This window comes from Anabrus simplex, chromosome 6 (genome assembly GCF_040414725.1).
Source record: "Anabrus simplex isolate iqAnaSimp1 chromosome 6, ASM4041472v1, whole genome shotgun sequence".
In the NCBI taxonomy this organism is placed as follows: Eukaryota; Metazoa; Arthropoda; class Insecta; order Orthoptera; family Tettigoniidae; genus Anabrus; species Anabrus simplex.
Window position 1 is genome coordinate 208,181,664 of NC_090270.1, and position 22,115 is coordinate 208,203,778.

The window sequence follows — 22,115 nt, forward strand, 5'->3', positions numbered from 1 at the left end:
TTAAATAGTGAATCATTACATTCCGTGCTTGTCATAGTTGTATGATTCTCCTCCGGTTTGGTACACAGCGGACAGAAATAGTAGGTTTGTATAAGATGAAGTACATGACTACGCACAGTACATCTAATACCCTCGTCTTGTTTGTGAGATAACTGTCTGCACCGCCATTAAAATTTATTTTTCTAGCTCGTCTGGCAGATTGTGCTGCAATCTTGATTTGAGGGAAGGGGGTAAAAGTTAGGACATTCAGGACACTAAAGCTACAAAATATGGATGGGTATGCAAAATCACGGTTTCGGTTTCGTGTAAAACCCCCATTCAATTTAGGTATTCAGAAATAGTATTGGCGCTAAAACATACCCAAGGGCAGGTGGATTCTAAGTATCAAGTTTGGTAGAAATACATCCAGTAGTTTTCAAGTTTATAAGAACTCAGACAGACACCAAAGCTGAAAAATATACAGATAGTCATTTTCACACCTGAAACGGATAACTACGAAAATTTCGCCAAAATAGTCAATGTACAGACACACGGTCGTTAGTAGTAGTGGTGGTGGTGGTGGTGGTGGTGGTAGTAGTAGTAGTAGTAGTAGTAGTAGTAGTAGTAGTAGTAGTAGTAGTCTCCCTTAAACCGTGGGATGCTCTGCGAGAAGACTGTCCCAAAGACCTATAAAGAGTTAGCCTATTAACGCTCATATCTAGGAATTGCTCGGTCGTAGCTTCGATTTATAGCGTATTCTACTCCATCGGTTTTATTTTTTAATCCAATCCTTACATAAGATGTGCACAACAAATTTGAGTTCATTTGAGAAACTTTGGAGTTTTACGTGCAACCTTTATCGTAGCGTTAAAGTTTCTAAGTTTCCTTAAGTTATTTCTATGTATGTAATATATTCTAAGTGGCATTTCCTGTTTCTAATATATTTTTCTTTGTTGTTTCAGGTAAGTCGTACTTTTGGAAGCGGCAAATTTCAATCCTAGACCCCAACTAAGGTTTGAATATGCACTTGTTTTCGATTTCTTGTTAATATTTAACGAAATTATTCTCTCATACGTTATGAATTTCATTATGGTCTCACATTTCTTTGTATCTCCATATTTATAGTACATGGTTGTCAATTTTGATGTGAGCTGTGTGGTTCCAGTCCAGCTTTATGATGATAACATCTTCACTATCAAGCCTAATACACTGGCGAAAAAAATATCCAAACACCATGAAATAAGGAATGTAAAATTTTGGCAATATGTCTGTAGAGATAACATATTTAATGGATGAAAGGTACAAGACTACAGGTTAATATCCGAGCGAGAAAAGCCATCGCAAATGTGCCATGCTGGTGTAATCGCCTGACTGTTGAATGCAGGCATGCAAATGTGCATGCATTGTGTCGTACAGGTGCCCGATGTCATCTTGTGGGATGGAGTTCCATACCTGTTGCACTTGGTCGGTCAGTACTGGGGCGGTTAATGCCGGTTGTGCATGACGCTGGGGTTGTCGTCCAATGATGTCCAAGGCGATATGTGGACATTATGTAGAGCACGTTGGGTTACAGCAGCGGCATGGGGGCGTGCATTATCCGGTTAGGAAACACCCGCGGGAATGCTGTTCATGTATGGCAGCACAACAGGTCGAATCACCAGATGGACGTACACATCTGTAGTCAGGGTGCGTGGGATAACCACGATAGTGCTCCTGCTGTCATAGGAAATTGTTCCCCAGACTAGATCTCCCGGTGTAGGTCCAGTGTGTCGACGCCGCAGACAGGTGGAATGCAGGCGCTCACCTGGCCTCCTCCTAACCAACATAAGGCCTTCACTGGCACCAAGGCAGAACCAGCTTTCATCGGAAAATACAACTCCACTCCATGCTCCAATCCCTTGACACCACTGAAGTCGCAGACGGCGGTGGTTTGTAGTGAGTGGAATGCACGCCGCAGGGCGCCTGGTTCGGAGCTGTCCTTCAAGTTACCAATTTCGAACAGTTCGTTGCGTCACTGTGATGGTGGTGGTGCTGCTCCAGACGCAGTCCGCTGCGCCAGAGCCATACGCCGAATACGGCGTCCTCCCTCTCGTTCGTGCCACGGGGACGCTCGGAGCTCGGTATTCTTGCGAGCGTACCTTCCAGTGACCCCTGCTGCCAGCATGCATGCCCAGTGGAGACATTCCTGCCAAGTCGTTCTTCAGTAGTGCGGAAGGAAAATCCACCTTCATGTAACATTATTATTATACGGCCTCGTTCAACCGCAGTAAGCTGTTGATACTGGCCTCATCGTGGTCGTAAAGGCATTCTTGACCCACTCACAGTCACTCCGTCCAATCTCACAGGTAACTAACGCTCTCGCACAGTACAGGCCGTATTTAAAGCAAACCTGATGTGCAACGTCATGGGGCCGCTACTAGCGCCACACTAATGCGATTTGCGGGAAAATTGAATCAACGTCATCTTTCAGATGTATAAACACGCCTACCAACGTTCGTTAATCTAGCACAACACCTTTTTGGTGTTTGGATATTTATTCCGTCAGTTTGTGTTTTAGCTGATCTGTATTATGTTAAAAATAAGAGACAGTAAAACATCTGTTTTCAATAGAGAATATCTTTCAAAGGGTAGAGACAATATTGTATCCTGTCGTCGTATACTCTGAATTGCCCTTGATGAAGTTGATAAAGAAATCAAGATCAACGGACCCGCTATGTAGATTGCATGACACAGTGATACCAGCTGACTGTATAGAAGACATTTTGAACAGCTCAACGAATAAGCAAGGAGTTTGGCCTTAAAGTAAACATTCAGTAAACAAAATGCAGCTATAAGAGAATGAGAGTCTTGAATATCTCTAGGGTGTAGGTTAATAAGCTTACTTAGACAGCATAACATATAGGTTCTAGGAAAAGGAGATTGTCGTTTTGTTTCCCCATTAAATTTGAGGTTATCTAATTCTACCATTGAATAGGACAAAATAATTATATTCTTTGAATTATGTCAAAAAATAGTAAGACTTGCTGCGATAAAACAGATGAAAATATAAAAGTTTGACATTACAACTGAAAGAAACTAGGCATAAATTTGAAATCCTATTGAGCGGACATTTAAAAGTTGTACAAGACATTTATCCCTCACTAGTTCACGAACCGTACCTTCAACACTTTGAGTGTTATTACGACGTATTCCTTTGAATTATTATCCTGTAGGTATCTCAAGCCTAATTTGGTGATGTATCCTTTTTGTTTCTCTGACGAGATATAGCATGGCTTGAAATTAGATTCCCACTCCGAACATTTAATCCATATGGTGATTGGCGACTAAGTATCCATGTGACTGCTGCTTTTCCATCCGGATGTCTCTTCACTACCATCTCACTACAACACTCTTTGGCAAGTCTCTCCATCCATATGACTTCATGACAAGTCTCTCCGTTCAAGTCCTTCATCCAAATGACTGACACTATAAAATAGCTTATATAGCCATAAGCTGTCACACCTACGTAATCTCCAAAAATAACTAAGATATTACTCCCACCCGGCTACAAATGTTACATACTATGGTGAAATTGCCTGAGGCGGCTGTAGGTGTTTCCTAAAAATGACCTCATCGCTAAATGCACACAATGACAGAGCGATGACTCGGCAGTTACGCTAGCAATATTACACAGTGTATTGCAATGTCAAAAGTTATTTCACACGATATATCTATATCGGATATCGTGCAGCAACTCTCACTTTACATGTTTTCAATGTTAATCTACACACACATATACACACAACAAATTAACTACAATCAAGCAAGCGATAATCATTACAGAATTGAATAATAATAATAATAATAATAATAATAATAATAATAATAATAATAATAATACACATATCATTTTGTAACGGGATTTGAACCGTTACATTATCATTGCTGCTTTGCGGTGTCGGAGAATATACACTTTGTCAATGAACCGACTACAGGCCCTTGAAATGTAGATGTATTTCAGAATGTCAAAGATCCCAGGAGGAGACCAGCTACGAATGAGGAGGTACTCTGTCATGACGGGAAATCATCCGAAGTCGCAACTGTCGGTAAACTCAGGAAAGCAGTCTATTTCGGTCACATCTTCCAGAATGGCATAGGCAGCGTGATACAAGTGATCATATATGGCAGAAAAGAAAGCAAACTGACGTGGGCGAAGATTGTCCTGGGCTCCGAACCTCGGACAACCCCTGTACAGTAAGTCTTATGCGGGAAATAGGAAACAGGAATAATTATTTCGCGATGGTCACCAACCTCTGCGAGGAGAAGAAAGCAGCAGCAGTAGAAGAAGAAGAAGAATTCTTGTTTGTGATTACCAACAAAAGTATTTTACAAATAGGAATTATTTTCTTCACGAAATCGTCCTTATATGAGTATTCAGACCGCAATTTGTATGCTAGGAAAAATACATAATTAAACGACCATTACCGAGATTTTGAGGATTTATATACAGTAACCACTACATACCATACCATACCATACCATACCATACCATACCATTCTATGTGTTGTCTTCGGTCATTAAGTACTACCATTAATTATTATGTAGATAATAGGATATTTCCAGTATCTTTCTCAAGTGTCAATTCTGCTCGCCATCAGACGTCAGTTTATTCTCAGAAACTGAGAGATTTTCTATGATCCTCATACATTACACATATAAAAAATTTGGTTATCTACAGTCGGATTTAATTCTCATTTTACTCCGATATGGTTTAAATATCCAGCAAGCCCTAGTGCATATTTACGTTAAAAAATATTTAACTTACTAAATTATACATTCGAGGACTATTTTTAAAATTTTCATTATTAAAAGACACTGAGCAAGCAAAAATTTACATTGGTTCCTAATGGAGTTGATACATATGAGTGGACAAACATTTCTTAAAAATGAACACACAATTCTCCTTTGAGAACGAGTATCACATTATTACTTGCTGAAATTAGCACAAGGCTAAGAAGGAATTTCTCAAAGAAACACCGCTCTTCTCTTAGAGCTGCTATAAAATCTCAGGGATTACCGGCTGTTGGCCGCTCTCGGAGACAAGTGGATAGGCTGTGGCCAGCATTAAAGCCTGACCTACCATAGAAGGCAGCAAACGACCTCTTAAGATCCAAGTCTCAGAATGAATTAGAGGAAGGTCTTCTCGCTCGTAAATTTGGCCTGTAAAAAAATAGTTTAAGCATGTCTGGAAATCTTCAGCAGTGATCAAAGTTGTCAGCCTAGCTATTCCTCTGCGGATCGTTCCAGAGCTTTGAAGGCCATGCATAACTGCTGTATAGTTAAAAGCTTACGTTTACTGACCGCCGCCGATTATGTTGAAGGCCATTACTTAGTAGCAGTTTAAATAACTGACCATCGTACTTGGAGAACGTTCTTTTTCTTCCTTTTCTTTTGTATCTACTGACACCCAATACCAGAATTTGAGTCTTCATTTAAGAAACGTGAACAATATTTAACTTACTACGTGATGAAAATATTCCCTCTCTGTATAGTTTAATGACATATGCCAGGACAACACAATGTAAAATATAAGCTTTGTTCGTAGTACAGTGAGAAACTGTTACCAACTATCAGACGCATACACACATTCAAATTCGCATTCGTAGTAGCGATCATCAGAGTTGCTGACTACTAATGTGTTATTCGTACAAGGTTTTCGAACTGTTGGAAACCATCAGCAAACCGTTGGAAGTGTTTCTGATCCTGGACGAAAACTCTTTCAGGCCCGGTTTCACAGTATACGCTTAAGCCTTGGATCGGGCTTAAGCGGGAGCTTAAACTCTGGACGAGTTTCACAGTGGGGAGTGCAAGTGGTAAGCCGAGCTTATCTGTGACTGGCTTAAGCTGTATGAAACTGAGGTTTAAGCTGAGGATTCAGTTCAGGTGGTAGAGCGCTGGCCTTCTTATAGCCCAACTTGGCAGGTTCGATCCTGTCTCAGTCCTGTGGTGAAGGTGCTCAAATTCATAGTTAGTGGGACGTAAAACCAATAACATTAACATTAAATAACTTATATTTCTGAATATATTTCGAGGCTCGTGAAATAATACAGTTTCCGTGTTCCGATATACAGTAAAAGAGACAAAAATGTCGGTCGGTCACTTGCTTTCTTGGCTTACGCTGCGTGAACCATCAACGATAGACTCCAAGTGTAAGCTTACGAATTGTAGAGCATAGAAACCTCTACAAAAAAGTCCGCGATGGTATATACCTATTTCCAACCGTTTTATGCTATACTCAGCGGTAAAAAAATATAACTCCCTAACATTAAATAAATATTCGATATTATCCTCGAATTCCTCATCGAAATAAATTGTTTGACCTCCTCCTGTGTTTTATAAGGATTACAATAACCTTGTCAGGACATTATTTGCATGAATGGTTCAGAAGTTATGGCCATTTTAGACTGTAGTGGTAATACGTGTCAGCAGGACGGGCGAGTGACCTTTTTTAAACTTTATTTTTGGTACTATTATTGGAATCACGTTTTCCGTTCATTTTTCTAAATTATCTTGGCTGATAAACGATGTATAACCTACAAGTCAATCAATCATAGGCTACGGATGTAAACAAAGATGAGAATTGAATCATTGCGCATGCGCAAGCATTACCAACTTCGGAGATGTTCAGCTTAGTAAAGCTGCACATGGTCCCCCTACTGTGAAACTCGTAGTGTTTAAGCCAAAGCGTAAGCCTTGCTTAAGCGGCGTGCTTGGCTTACTAAAGCTTCGGCTTAAACTCAGACTGTGAAACCGGGCCTCAGTCAAAGAGTCAGAATATGCGCGCGCATACCCACTGCCATCTATGTTCGTTTTATAACTGACCTGAGAATTACTTCACGGCCGTGATTAGTTGCTCGAGTAACCTGTAAATTAAGTAAAATTAACCGAATATATAACTTCAGTTCTGTATTTATGTCTTAAGTATATATATTTCAGACTTTGAGTTTTCAAAACTTGAAGTTACGAATAAAAAATTAATTTCTGAAGCTCACAGAGTACACAGCACGTTGGTTCAAAACAGCATATTCCATTTCGTCCAAAATATTGCTGCATTCTTTGCATATAAAATCAAGCTTAGTGAAGAACTTTGTTCAGGCCAAGGGCAAGAACAGAGAAAGTTTTACGTGCCTCAAAGGCCACAAAGTGAAAGAGAAAATACTCATGCCCTCAAATTCGAAAACTTCTACAAGGTAACAACTTTGACAGGAAGTTAATGTTAAGGAACAAGCGGCCTGGAATGTCTGTCGTGATGTAGTGAACGAATGTTTGGGTATTAATAAAGCAGAGAATTAGTGTCAGTTAGTTCAAAAATAAAGCAGAGAATTAGCGTCGGTTAGTTCAAAAACTCCTGGTAAGTTACCGGCAACTAGGATGAAGAACGTCCTCAAAATTCCCTTTTCTCCATTCCTACTTCCATTCTTTCCCCAATAATTTAGTAGCTGAGAGTGACGAACAGGAGGAAGGATTTTATCAGGACTTCCAGAAGTTGTAACAGAGATGCAAAGGAAAATGGAATCCTCACATGATGAGAGGAATGAGATAATGCATGTGATAGCTGGTTTTTTTTTTTTTTTTTAAAATATTGGTTTTACGTCTCAATAGCTTGGACAAGATTTACGGCAACGATGGTATAGGGCTGGGAAGGAAATATTTATGGCCTGAATTAAATATCGAAAATGGGAATCAACGGGAAACCATTTTCAGGGCTGCCGATAGTGGGATTTGAACCTACCATATCCCGAATGCAAACTAACAGCTATAGCTCTCTACCGCGCAGCTCACTCGGTCATTAGTGGGTTTTGTTTTTGTTTTTTGCGTGTGGCCTCCGAAGAGACCTGGTGCGTGTCTTTCGAGTTGACGCCCTATAGGCGACCAGCGCGTCTGTGAAGATGTGGCCCTACCAGTGATGAATTCTAATGTTCGAAGATGGCATACACACCTAGCCCCCGACCCGGCCGGGAATCGAACCCGGGATCCTCTGGACTAAAGACCAGCACGCTAACCATTTAGCCTTGGAGCTGGACAAAGTCGTGTCCTCATCCCGAGGTGGTGCAGCTCTTTTCAGGCACATCCCAGTAGAGGTGAGCTGCATGTGCCATTTCAACCACACACCAGCCCTTCAGCCAAGCTTAAATTTCTGGCATTATTGGGAATCGAACCCGGGCCCCCCAGGACACTAAACGTTACGCTACGAAGGTCATTAGATAATTACTATGCGACATTACATGGAGACAGGACTAAGGAATACACACGGACGTACACTAGACGAAACCGCTCAAAAGACAACGGTCAAATGGTTTCATTGGCAAGAAATGGCGTTGTTCCCAGATCGATCGCTTAGGAAAGTTTTTCTATAGAATTTACCCATCACTAATGAAACCATATCTAAAAATTAATCTGAACTCTTACACAAGCTGACAACCACTATGTAGGAGCATGGCGTCACATGTTGACAAGTAGTCGTTGTTACTGTAACAACATGACCCCATACTGCATGATAATCAGGTGTTTTCTCGACCATGACGCCAATATCATTCTCCATCTTTCGAAATTTGCACTTACATAACCCTGCTCTTGGCAGAGTAATCGTGTGGGCCGGGATAAGCGTCATGGATGTATTTGCATTTTATCTGTTGAAATCTGAGCATTCAGTTTCCTGTAAAATGCAATTAAAAGACTTCAAAAGGGGAGGAATGCTATGTTGTATCGTGAGCTGTTAGGGGAGAAGGAGCATGAAACAATGAAGCCGGCGAATCTCAGATATTGTATTGCGAACATCAGTCACGCCCTCCCGACAGAGACTGATCTGTCCTCTTGCTATCGTGAGCTGACGAGATAAATGGTGTGAAGTTGATGACCCTTGACGGGACTGATGCAGTCGCTTACAAACACTGTGGACCTGATGCTGCTGCGAGTAGTGGCAGTGTACTTGGTCCGAGTAACAATTTCTTTGAATGAGAGTAATGCTCTTCACGATTGGCTTATAACCTCAGCCATTGGCATTAGGAATGTTATATCTTTGTTTTGAAGATTAATGGATTTTCGAGGTTTAACACGTGGATCAGCAGATTTCACTCGACTTGCTTATGACGTTGAATATTCTTCCACGTGATCCGTACTTCTTACTTCTGAAAAAATAGAACGAGAGCGAGGGATAGAACAGGAAGGCTATGGTAAAATGTATATCACTCTTCTTGTGCTGCATAGCCGACTGAATATCTGACAGCCCGGTACGTTAAAAAATCATTTCTTTCAACGTCGCTTATACTGCATATTCCAGAGCATGGTAAACAAACTCTTAACAGTTTGTTAATATGAAGTGGTTTGCCGCTATTTTGGTTGTGGATATGGACATGATCATGGTTTTCGATTCGGACAGTTGTTATGTATATGTACCGGATCTTGCAACTCATTTGTTACGCTTGTATGTTATTATCAAAGTTTACGTTTGATGATTCGCATGCTGACAATGTACAGTAGGTAAAATACGTATGCATATCTATACGCTTCTCTTTTATCTGACTTGTAATGAAAATGAAGCTGATTCTTTCACTATTACATTAACGTTATGTACCAATCACTTGTGAGAATTTATTGTCTTTATAACCAAACAAACTAAAAATTACATTTTATCAAAAAAACTAATCATGCATTGTCAACTTCTTGTACAGTGAGTAACACTGTAGTTTTTACATCAGTACAGTACTTTGTATGCATTATCGTTATGTCCACTAAAGCATGGAGACTACAACTCTCGCTGTCATTTCTTGATCAGTCGGAGACAATTTCTCTTTGAAATTTCTAACGAGGTCTCTCCTTCATGTACATTTATTTTTTCGCTGACGCCTCTGCAACAATGCCCGAATATTTCCAATTGAGTTAATGTCTGGTAATTGTGGAGGTGTTGACAACTGCTCGCGAACATTCTACAGCAACTATTCCTTCGCTGTAAGGGCTGTATGCTTTGGGCCATTGTCCTGTTTGAAAATAAACGAGTCTGGATACCTAATTTCGTACCATTGCTATACAAATTATCGTGGAGTACGTTTAAATGACCTCCGGCATCCAAGTTACCCACAATAACAACCAGTTCTCCTATACTAGCGTAGCTCATAACCTCTACCATATGTCCTCACCATCTTTGACAGTTGGCACTACGTTCTTTGAGTCAGGTTCTTCGTTTGGCGTACACTACACAAACCCTCGCCCGTCTCAAAGATGTTGAACTTGGTCTCATCAGAAAACACATTCTTCTTCCAGAATTCCAACGGTTTCTTGGAATAGGAACAGGCAAATTCTAGTCTCATCACCTGCTGCGCTCGGTAATGAACGGCTTCTTTCTCCCTGCACGGCGTTAGTAGCCAGCCCTATGAATGTAGTTTCCTACATTTTGTTGTGTTCCTTCCTTGCCCGTTGATGTCGCGATGTCTTTATCCAGTGCTTGAACACTCTCTTGTGAGTTCTTGCACACTTGGTACACTATATACCATGGTTCCCTATCTGATAAGAGTTCTAGGTCGTCCAGATCTCGGCTCATTCACAACAGATCCCGTCCTATTGAACTTAATACAGTGATTACTAGAACATACTGGACAGTGGCCTGAGAAAGTCAGCTTGACAACAGTTTTCCAATAGCTGGCCCCGTCTTGACACAAAGTGACAATTCTGTCTTTAACTTCGGTGGTCAGCTCGCCCTGTCGGTGGTTTAGTGAACTAAGTACACGTTTGCGGAACTAGCAGAAAAGTGTTAGTGGGGACCGTTGCCTACGTTATAATACAAGAGCTGAAAATAGACCCCGTAAAACGCTATCGAAGTGGTCGCACTGAAGTTCAATGCCGGGCCGCTAGGATCGCTTTCTTGCCCCCTGTCTACCAGGTTCGCGCCTTAAAAGAGTTTATTAACTGAGTTGGTTGTGAATGTATTATGTATTCGTCTAAGCATTCGCAGTTCCAGTCATGGCTTATTCACGAGAAATTAAAGGTAGTGGAATTTCGTTTCACAAGTTTCCAGTGAATGTTCAATGTTCGACACATTATGCAGAGGAAGTATTACGCATGAGATACGACTTCAAGCTGATGAAATTAGGCCTCTGTTCCTAAGTTTTGATCCGAGTTACGTCATAAGAAACGGGCGATCCCAAAATTTGTCACTGGACGTTTTTGTAAACAATGTTACCGTGACCGGCGATCATTTGAGAGGCTTCTTTAAATACAGAAATCTTAAATTAGGAAACCAACCAGAAAAATAACTTGCCCAACAAATTTGGAGTAAATTAATGTAGCAAGAGCTAAAAATATTGTATTTTCCCCTGAAACAATCTCTGCTTTGAAAAGTGTGGAGGTGGTTTGTCCCGAGAGCATTAAATATTTAAAATAAACCATTTGTTTTATGGAGCATTTTATGAAATTGTTCGATGCGCATGACGTCTGCAACACCTGCTATGGGACATATTCCAGGAATAAGAACAAACGAGCATCTTCTAGTACTGAAGATGAACGCCTCAGCTAATTAATGATTTCCTGTCTTATATTAAGAACATTCAAATGAATTCAGAGAAAGTCAAAAAAAGATTCATGAGGGAAGTGTATCAGGCATAGATCCTGACTACCCAATCACCTGTGGCCTGCGTAAAATACCTCATAAGTATACATTTGCATTATGCATTGACGAGGAACCTAACAAGCGATGACATCGAGCGCTTCTTCAGCTACCTAAGATGCCAAGCGGAATACAATGGCATTATGGTTCGTGTGGCAAAAGAACAAACAGAGTGTAAAGGCTGTTTATAACATATCTCTTCTCCAGCTACTCAAAGTCCAGCATTGTGCCTTATTCGTTTTCAAGATAGAGGAGCCCTCACTTCTGCAGTGAACGACGGAATTTGTCACCTCCGCTACGCAGTACTTGCCCCGAAGAGAGTTACTAAAAGGTGTACACTTTTTTGGAAAGACGTGTTCAACAGTAAAATTAAGTATAGAAAGTGTAAAGACAACAAACCACCTCTTTTTCTATTCTGAAAATTTCTGAGACCTCTATGTGACAACATTGCTTCGAGCCACTCAAGTAGAAGAGAGGAAGTTTTGAAACTTGATAAGAAGCCCTTCAAAAGGAAAGTTTTGAAACTTCAATGACATATCCAAGCCAGTGCAACACCGATCTATAGATAAAGTACTGTCAGTACTTGCAAAAACATTCAGTTCTTTTTATTTAGGATATAATTTACTTATTGACATAATTATACGGTCATGCGAATAAGAGGATGGTTGCCTAGTTGTACTTCCTCTTAAAACAATAATCACCACCACCACCATCATGCGAATACAAGGGGGTAAGGACGCGATCCTAGCGGCTGAATGGTGAACTAGGATGCCACCCGTTTCCATGAGTGCATTTCAAGGCCTTGTATTATAGCGTAGGCAACGGTGGGGACTAAGTATGTAATTATGTACTATACTTGAATGTAGTGTGACTGTATGAAAACTTATTTTGCTGGCACTAGATTACCATCGCTGTTTACTAAAGAAAATTGCTACATGTGTATCATAATTATATCTTATCACGCCAAATACTGACGTACACATAACGAGAAAAGATTCGTTAACAACATTACGGTAAAATAATTGTACTTTGTGAGAGTCGATAGATGCAGAGTGGGTCTCGGCCCTCAAGTGGCCACGTCTGGTCCGTGGTCCAACAGCTCTGCACTCTGACCGGCCAACCGAGCACGGTTCTACCGTGGCTCTACGTTTCTGCATTCGGGAGACGAGACAGGGCTGGACCTCATGGCTGGCTCCAACCGTCGGCTGTCCTGAGAATGGTTTTCCGTGGTTTTTCATTCTCTTGCACTAAGGCGAATGCCGCGGGACAGTTCCTAGTATAGGCCACGGCCGCCAACCCCTCACCTTTTCCGAGCATTACCTTCACCGTAACAAATCTCCCGGCCTGAGAGACGACGTCACGTTTAAGAGGCCCGCCTCACCCTACAGGGGAGGAATGAAAACTTTTTAGTAGTAGTACTTTGAGAACTACATTATGTGTATGAATGCTTATTTTGTCCACTGTAAGTGAAAAGGGGTATAGTGTTGTATCTTGTGTATCTTATGATACGGGGTGAAAAGTCAGGTTGTGAATTTAACCAAGAGGAAAAGTCCTCTCATTTGTAATTCCTGTGTGTTTGTGATGAAATTGCCTCATGGGGACTACTGTAAATACATAGGTGTTAATATAAGGAAATATCTTTATTGGGATAATCACATAAACGGGATTGTAAGTAACTTGCAACTTTGTATGTTTATGAGGATATTTAGGGGTTGTAGTAAGGATGTAAAAGAGAGGGCATATAAGTCACTGGTAAGACCACAACTAGAGTATGTCTTTAGTTCCAGTGTATGGGATCTTCACCAGGATTACTTGATTCGAGAACTGGAAAAATCCAAAGAAAAGCAGCGCGATTTGTTATGAGTGATTTCCGATAAAAGAATAATGTCACGAAAATGTTGCAAACTTTATGTTGGAAAGTCTTCTACGTATGGGGACAAGCTGCTGGACTAAGCAGGATGTTGCGAGTTATCAGTGGAGAGAGAGCGTGGACTGAAATCAGTAGACGATTAATGTTGATTGGTGTTCTTGAAGAAAAAGTTGGAATTCAAGAGGGCAAATTGGAAAATATTCGTTTATAGGAAGAGAAGTTAGGGATTGGAATAATTTACCAAGGGAGATATTCGATAATATAATTCGTCCCAACTGTGTGGAGCCAGGATATGGGCAAGCAAACTATGTCGTGGGGTTTACGAGTCTCACAATAAAGTGTTAGCGATTTGTATGCGTGCGCGGGAGGTTTGTAAGTCGCAGATGGGCGGCGATTCAAATTTTTAATACCACGCATGCTATCTTTATCGCTCACGGTCATGGGTGGTCGAAATGTGGGACGACGACATAAAGATCATTAGGGCGTGCGCTGATCTACCATCGTAATTACGAGCTAGAGAATTATTTGTATTGTACTGTCGAGTGCCTGTTCTATATGAGTTATTCAGTTGAATTGAAACCTAGTCTGGTATCTAGAAACTTACACTGTATGTGGTGAACAGATAAATCATCCCTGCTGTTCAGGCACATGTCCCTACGCTGAACAAGTTTCTCTTTACTTTGTTCAGAGAGGATGATTACCTATTTAAGTATACTTACTTTTAGAATAAAAGTTACCACCCCCACACCCTACACCATGGATGGTAAACCTTTACCGACTAGCGTGTCAATAAAGGCCTTATTTATTACATTTTACTGTCTCGGTTATTTTCCTTTAAAATCATAATGAAAACTCCTCATTTTACTTAATTTAGGTAGGCTATTAGATTGCGTTACATATTAATGCATTCCACTGAGCGTCTCATGATTTTATTTTGCAAATAGCACTGAAAATTACATTTTTAAAAAACACGTGAATTTTAAGAATATGGTATGTTTTGCTTAAAAAAGATATGGCCATATAATTACGTAATTGTGACATACTTCTTCATTAAAGGGTAATGTTAAAATATACCATGTTCGTAGATTTTAGACATTTTAGACCTGTTTATTACATGTTAAAATAATTGAAATTTGTTAGTATGTTGTGCGGTGTGTCATAGAAGTCGTATTCGTATGACACCTAGTGGCACGCGTGTCGTATGTTCGCCATCCCTATCCCTGCCCTGTACCGTCTACAATGAAGGAAGCTGGTTGCTGGTAGAACCAACTCTTCCACAGCTTCAAGAATTGCTTGATCAAAGGTGAAACGGTTACTATTCACGGATTTCTTCAAACACCAAGCCATGCAACGCTGCTAAGGCCCCATTCACAATGCAAACGTAACCGTAAACTTAACGACGTAACGTAACCGTAAAATTAACGTAAAATTTGTGGTATTCATAATGGAGGAACGTAACATTAACGTAAAGAGTACACAGCAGCCAATCAAAACACTGCCATGTTATTTGGCACGGAAGTCGGGTTTTGGACTATCTCGCAGTTTTATATTTCAATACCTGAATGGAATCAGACAACGTGGTAGAAAAATTCATATTACTTCAAACATCTATTGCTTTGCTCCTGGGAAAAGGCGATCTAAACAACGGTGCAGAAAATGGATTCATCCCTTGAATCAAAGAAGGTTACCTCAGTGCGATTTCGGTAATCTAATGTAAGAAATGACCCTCATCAGTTCGTTTTGGACATGTGGATGAAACCTGAACTGTTTGCCTTTCTTACGATTTACTTCCCCTTTTCTAATAAAAAGAAATGTAAGGTCTCCTTTACCGACATCTATGCCCCTATCTATCACACCCCGATGAGATGTTTGGATCTATTTGTTTGGATGATATCGTTTTCGTAAACTAGTACTCCGTATAAAGTTAAGAAATATACAGGGACACTGTTTTATTTATGACAGGGATTGTCTCTCGTCCGTTCGCCAGCGCTGCGAGCTTGTCTCCCGCCATTTACCGTCAGATTTCATTGCTACAGGATATTTATTTCCACCTATAATTTTTCGGTACAGCGTGTTTGTAATTCTTTCTCCTAAGATTGTTTTGAAAGAGAATTACAAGTGTTTTGTCGAAAGAAATCATTATATCATGCACAAAATACAATGTTTACCTCTGCTCTGATTGGCTGGTTCTTAAAGTTAACGTAAAATTAACCGCAAGAGCTTGGAGTTTGCAATCCCTTAATTTTACGAACTCGCAGTTAAGTTTACGTCGGCTCATTGTGAATGGTTTCATTAGATAAGATGGTCGCTAACTTCTGAGTTAACGTTAATTTTAAGTTTACGGTACGTTACGTTTGCATTGTGAATGAGGCTTAGCTATTGGCTCCCCTGTGTGTTCTTTGCAGTGTTGCCAGCTTTGTGTTTCCATTGAACGATCGTTATAAATAATGGTCAATGTTGATCATTTGGTTAAGATGCAGGGTACATTTCGAAGAGTAAGACAAGGATATCATGTGACACCACCACCACCACCACCACTGCCTGTAGGCAATTTGAGTGTTTTCGTTCTTTCTTTCAGATTGATTTTATTTTCCGAACGAAATATCGACGTGCACCTTAGCCCTATAATACATTGCATGCTAGATTTATCACACTTTTTCTTTTAGAAGTTTCTTTTCTCCTACCATCCACTGAGACACTTTCGTAACATACAATTAAGCATCCTTTGTCAGAAATAATTTGCACTTAACTCTTAGATAATTCATGCCATTTTTCTGATGTCAGCCGACATTTACTAGAAGTTTCATCTGTCATTCATTAATCATTGCCTCAGAGGAGTGCGACAAGCTTCGGCAGCCGGCACAGTTCCTATCCTCGCCGCTAGATGGGGGCTTCATTCATTCCATTCCTGACCCGGTCAAATGACTGGAAACAGGCTGTGGATTTTCATACAATCATTCATTTCTGTGCTAGAGAAAAATACTTCAAAATATTTCACACACAAGATCTTGGCTGCAAGGCGGGTGATCCGTAACACCCCATTGCTGTTCGTTCTTTCTTTCAGATTGGTCTTTTTAACGAAATATCGCCATGCACATTAATACCCCGCGTGAGAGATTTATCATACAAGTGTTATTTGAAGTTAAGGGAGTCCATATCATGCCTTTTTTTTCTTGCCATCCTCTGAGACACTTGAGCATCCTCCGGTGGTAATAATTTAAACTTAAATCTTAGATAATTCCTGCCAATTTCTTAGTGTCAGCTGGCATTTATTAGAGGTATATCTGTGCTAGAAAAAAAAAGCTCCAAGATATTTCATACACAAGCATACATATATATTTATTCATAAGATTTAACGCTAATATTATGTTGCTAATATTGTGTTCCTAATATTATTATGATTTTTGGTTATTGTAACTCCGAACTTCTTTTGTAAACATAAAAATTTGCTCATTTTTCAATAGTGCGGTGAATGTACATGCTTCTTACTCGTACACAAATTATTATTATTATTATTATTATTATTATTATTATTATTATTATTATTATTATTATTATTATTATTATTATTACAAATATGTATAATAAAAAATAAGAAGTTTGAACCATTGAAAGTATATACATTCAACATATGAGAGTAAGAAGAAATTATTAGTATTTCTAATTTAAATCAAATGAATCATTGTAATTAATTCTGGCATTATAAGGTTAAAGCGATGGAATTAATATATGCCTGATGAGAGAGGCTTTTCTAGTTCCTCCAGTATTCTGAACTTTTCTTCTTCTCCGTAGCTTTTTAAACGCCTGTCTCAGTAATATCTGAATGTTCTCGGTTTTCTGTGGACAGATGACTTGAACAACATGTGCATTCTTTTACAAGTGCAGTAAGATGTTATTCCATCTGTAGAAAAAAGGGAGGGGGGTGGGGGGAAACATGCACAGAAGAGATACGACTTACAGTCTCACTCATCCCTCACCCTTCACATTGTTGAAGTCTTACGTGGATATGAAGATCGTGTTTCACCCCTTCCTCACCCGCACCACCAAAAGAAAGCGGAAGTAGCCCTAGCGTGGCTCTGGACACAGTTTGTGGTGTTATGGTTGATTGAATTCAAATGTTGGGACCTGTCCTACGACATGGTGGTGGGCCGACCTGAGTTACTCAGGCGGTTGACGCTAGCCTCATGAGTTCAAGTCGGTCAAGTTGGCTCAGCTCACTGTTATAGGAAAGTGCTTAGACACGCAGCCTCGTTCCGGTAGCTTTATCAGCACGTAAAATTATTTCTGCGGGACATAATTCCGGTACCTCGGCGTCTCGGAAAACCGTAAAAGTAGTTCGTGGCACACTAAAGCAATGACATAGTGGTGGGGAAGTATGACGAGCTTAATTTCTATCAGAGTAGAAAATCAATGTACTTCCGTTCTTTCGAAAAATGGAGGTACCGCAAGAAAGGAAGTAGAAGTACCAAGATGAGTGTGAAAAAGAATAATTCTTTAAGCCTCACAAAACGTATCGAGTTCAGAAAAGAAGAAACATGACCAAGGAGGTTGAAGATTCTGGTATAATAATAATAATAATAATAATAATAATAAGAAGAAGAAGAAGAAGAAGAAGAAGAAGAAGAAGAATGATGATGATAATTGCGTGTGGCCTCCGAAGAGACCTGGTGCAGGTCTTTCGAGTTGACGCCATACAAGCGACCTGCGCGTCTATGAGGATGGAGCGCTACCTATGATGAATTCTAATGATGATGACGGAACACACACCCAGCCCCCGGAATTAACCAATTAAGGTTAAAATCCCCTAGCCAGCCGGGAATCGAACCCGGGACCCCCTGCACCAAAGGCTAGCACGCTAACCATTTAGTCATGGAGCCGGTCAAAGGTAAACTCGTGTCTTCATCCCGAGGTGGTGCAGCTCTTTTCAGGCACACCTCCAGTTGAGGTGAGCTGCATGTACCTTTCCACACACATACCAGCCCACCTGCCATTCCTAAATTTCTGGCAGTACCGGCAATCGAACCCTAACCCCCGAGGACGGCAGCTAATAACACTAACCATGACACTACGAAGGTGGATGGAGATCCTGGTGGAATATTTGTCAATATAAGCATGATGAACTGCATTTAAATAATAATAATGATAATAACAACGAATAGGAAGAGGTGGCACCCCTCTCTTGGGTATGGCTTTTGTAGTTCACAAAAGCATAGTTGATTCGATAAATGAAGTCACTCCCGTAAGTAATAGAGTAATGACGATGCGCGTATAATGTGTGAACAAAAAATACAATCTAATTAATGTAGCGTATATGCCGCCACGAATATTGAAAATAAGAAGGACTTGCAGTTTAGACCAATTCTCGAAAAAATCTTGTCAACAGTCCCCAGAGAAGACACAAATATATTACTAGGTGATTTCAATGCAGAGATTGGTAGGGAAAAGAATACCAGAAGACCGTAGGCAAATATCCAGCTCATAAATTCATCAACAAGAATGGCATGAGACTTATTGAACTGTGTCAACGTGAAGATAATGTCTATCTCTCTGAAGAAGCATTCTCGAAAACAGAAGACCTGGAGATCACCTGTACAATCTCTTGGAGAATATCAGATCGACCATGTGGACATCACAGGGGAGCTAATATTGATTCTGAGCACTATTTAGTGCGTATCAAAGTGAAATTTATCCCGGAAAGAATCCACTACAAGAAATGTAATCTTCAGAAGTTCGACACGAAAAAGATAAAGGAAACTAACATAAAAGGAGAAAAGGAAAAGGCGGACACCAACAGTTCCATGACAAGATCATTACAAGAGCTAAAGAGACGATTCCATTGAAGAAGAATACGAAACACCCATGGTGGGACTCTGCATGTGAAGAAGCACTGGAAAAGCGAAAGAGAGCTTTTCAGAAATATAACTGTAAGAAGTCACTCGAGACTCAACAACATTATCTTCAGACAAGGAAGGAAGTGTCAAAAGTAATCAGACAAACGAAGAGGAGATACATGAAGGACCAATTGGAATCTATAGAAGACGATTTCCGAGATCACAATATGCGAGACTTTACAGGACTTCCGCAGGAAGAATCCGAGATACACCCCACAGAAATTACGCTTCCAAAAACAAGACGGAAAACTCGCGCTGTCTAACCAGGATAATTGTAAGGAGTTGGCTCGATATTTCTCTGAATTACTCAATTGCCAGGAGCCAACATTACGATGGCCCAAATAAACTCCTCTACACGTAAACCCTGAATTTCCACCACCTACCAAAGAAGAAATCCAGAGATACATCTTCAGACTCAAAAATAACAAGACATCTGGAGAAGATGGCATAGTTGCAGAACTTAGGCCCAAATACACTTGAAGAGCTCACATTAATAATCATGGACATCTGGAAAAAAGAAAAGCTACCTAAAGAAGGGAAATGTACACTTATCCATTCGTTACACAAGAAAGGTGACAGAACGGATGTAAATAACTACAGGGGGATTTCTCTCGTTCAAGTCACCTACAAGATTCTCTCCACGTGTCTTCAAAGATTACAAGAACAGCTTGAATATAAAATTGGAGAATATCAAGCCGGTTTCCGACCTGGGAGTTCCTGTGTTGAACAAATTTTTTAACTTGAAGACCGTATTGAAATATAGAACAACCCGAAGCTCTCCGATTATTTGTACTTTCGTCGACTTCAAGAAAGCGTACGATTCGGTCGATCGACAGACTCTCTTTAATATCTTAGAAGAACAAGGACTTGATCAAGGACTCATCAAGGGAACACGGACACGAAGTCAAAAGTGAAATTATTGGGTGAAGTATCGGAGTCCTTTGCGGTTAAGACCGCCGTGCGACAGGCTGATGGATTGTCACCACTACTTTTCAACCTTGTTGTAGATAAAGTCATTCGAGAATGGGAGAAGGTATTGAAAGAAATTGAAAGCTCAGACGCATTGGAAACCAATTCAACTTGGACGAAAGAACGATAACATAAAGGTCAGTTGTTTAGCATTCGCAGAAGACCAAGCGATACTAACAGACGGTATTTCAGCGAAGATTGAAGTCTTCAAAGAATGCCCTGAGAAAACTGGACTACAAATCTCATTCGAGAAGACCAAGTTTATTTGCACTAAATTCGATATTCAGGAATTACAAACAAAGTATGGGCAGATCAAACGAGTTCAATACTTTAAATATCTCGGTTTAATTAATTTAATTTCGTGTGGCTATTTCTAGCCGAGTGCAGCCCTTGTAAGACAGACCCACCGATGGGGGTGGGCGTCATCTGGCATGTGTAAGTAACTGCGTGCTATTGTGGTGGAGGATAGTGTTGTGTGTCGTGTGTGAGTTGCAGGGATGTTGGAGACAGCACAAACACCCAGCCCCCGGGCCACTGGAATTAACCAATGAAGGTTATAATCTCCGACACGGCCGGGAATCGAACCCGGGATCCTCTGAACCGAAGGCCAGTACGCTGACCATTCAGCCAGCGAGTCGGACAATATCTCGGTGAGATCCTAGAAGCAACAGGGTTGGAAAAGGAAGCACAGAAAGTCCGATTACAAAAACTCAAAAGAGCATATTGGAGAACCCGTGATATCTACAAGAAGAAATGCATGTCTATACATACAAAAATCAAACATGATAATACGGTGATTAAACCTGAAGTGCTGTATGTAAGTGAAATCTTGGTACTTAATAATAAAGGTGATCTGGAAAATATCTTGAAGGATGAAAGGAAGATCTTGAAGAAAATTCTGGGCCCAAAGAAAAAAGAAGGGTATAGACTCAAATCACGCAAAGCTATGGAAAGACATCAGGAAACGAAGACTGAAATTCTATGGACACGTTCACAGACTATCGTCTTCAAGGCCAACCCACAACATCTTGACATATACTGAAAAACTGAAGAACGTACCATGGATACAAGATGTTAAAAATTATCTGGAAAAGGCCCAAATAGAACCATCAGAAATACTGGACAACAACATTTACCGTCAGAAGATAAATAGTAAAGCCAGAGAATGAAGTCCCTAAAAGATCGGGAACTATGTGGTCAGAGGAAAGAAAACAGGCACACAGTGAAAGAATGAAAGCAATATGGTCTGTTAGAAAGGTGAATCGTAAATGTAATGCGTGATCCAACAGGATCCATACGCAAATAATAATAATAATAATAATAATAATAATAATAATAATAATAATAATAATAATAATGGTACAACGTTAATTGCCGGGTTTCAGGCGTTTCAAGTGATGCCATTTAGGCAAACAACAAATTTCCGAGGTACATTCAATCCATTTTGGACCTTGGCCTGCCAAAACTACTCCTGCCCAACTGGATGGCATACAGATATTTATGTGCCACGTGCCCCGCGTTTCAACGTAATTGGCCGCATTTCTTGGCTTTCGTGACCGGGTACACTGCGTCTTGTATTACTGCTTTGGTCTTACGAGCTGGGTGAATTCGTTTCAATTCTCAATTCAGAATTAAAATCCTTCTACTGGCCAGAAATCGAACACATGTCCTCTTGGTAAGATGCAGGTTCGTCATTTAGTCAACCTTCGCCAATTTGTGCCGATTATGATTGCTGGCGGGACCTAGTGTTTACAGTGCACTAGGTCT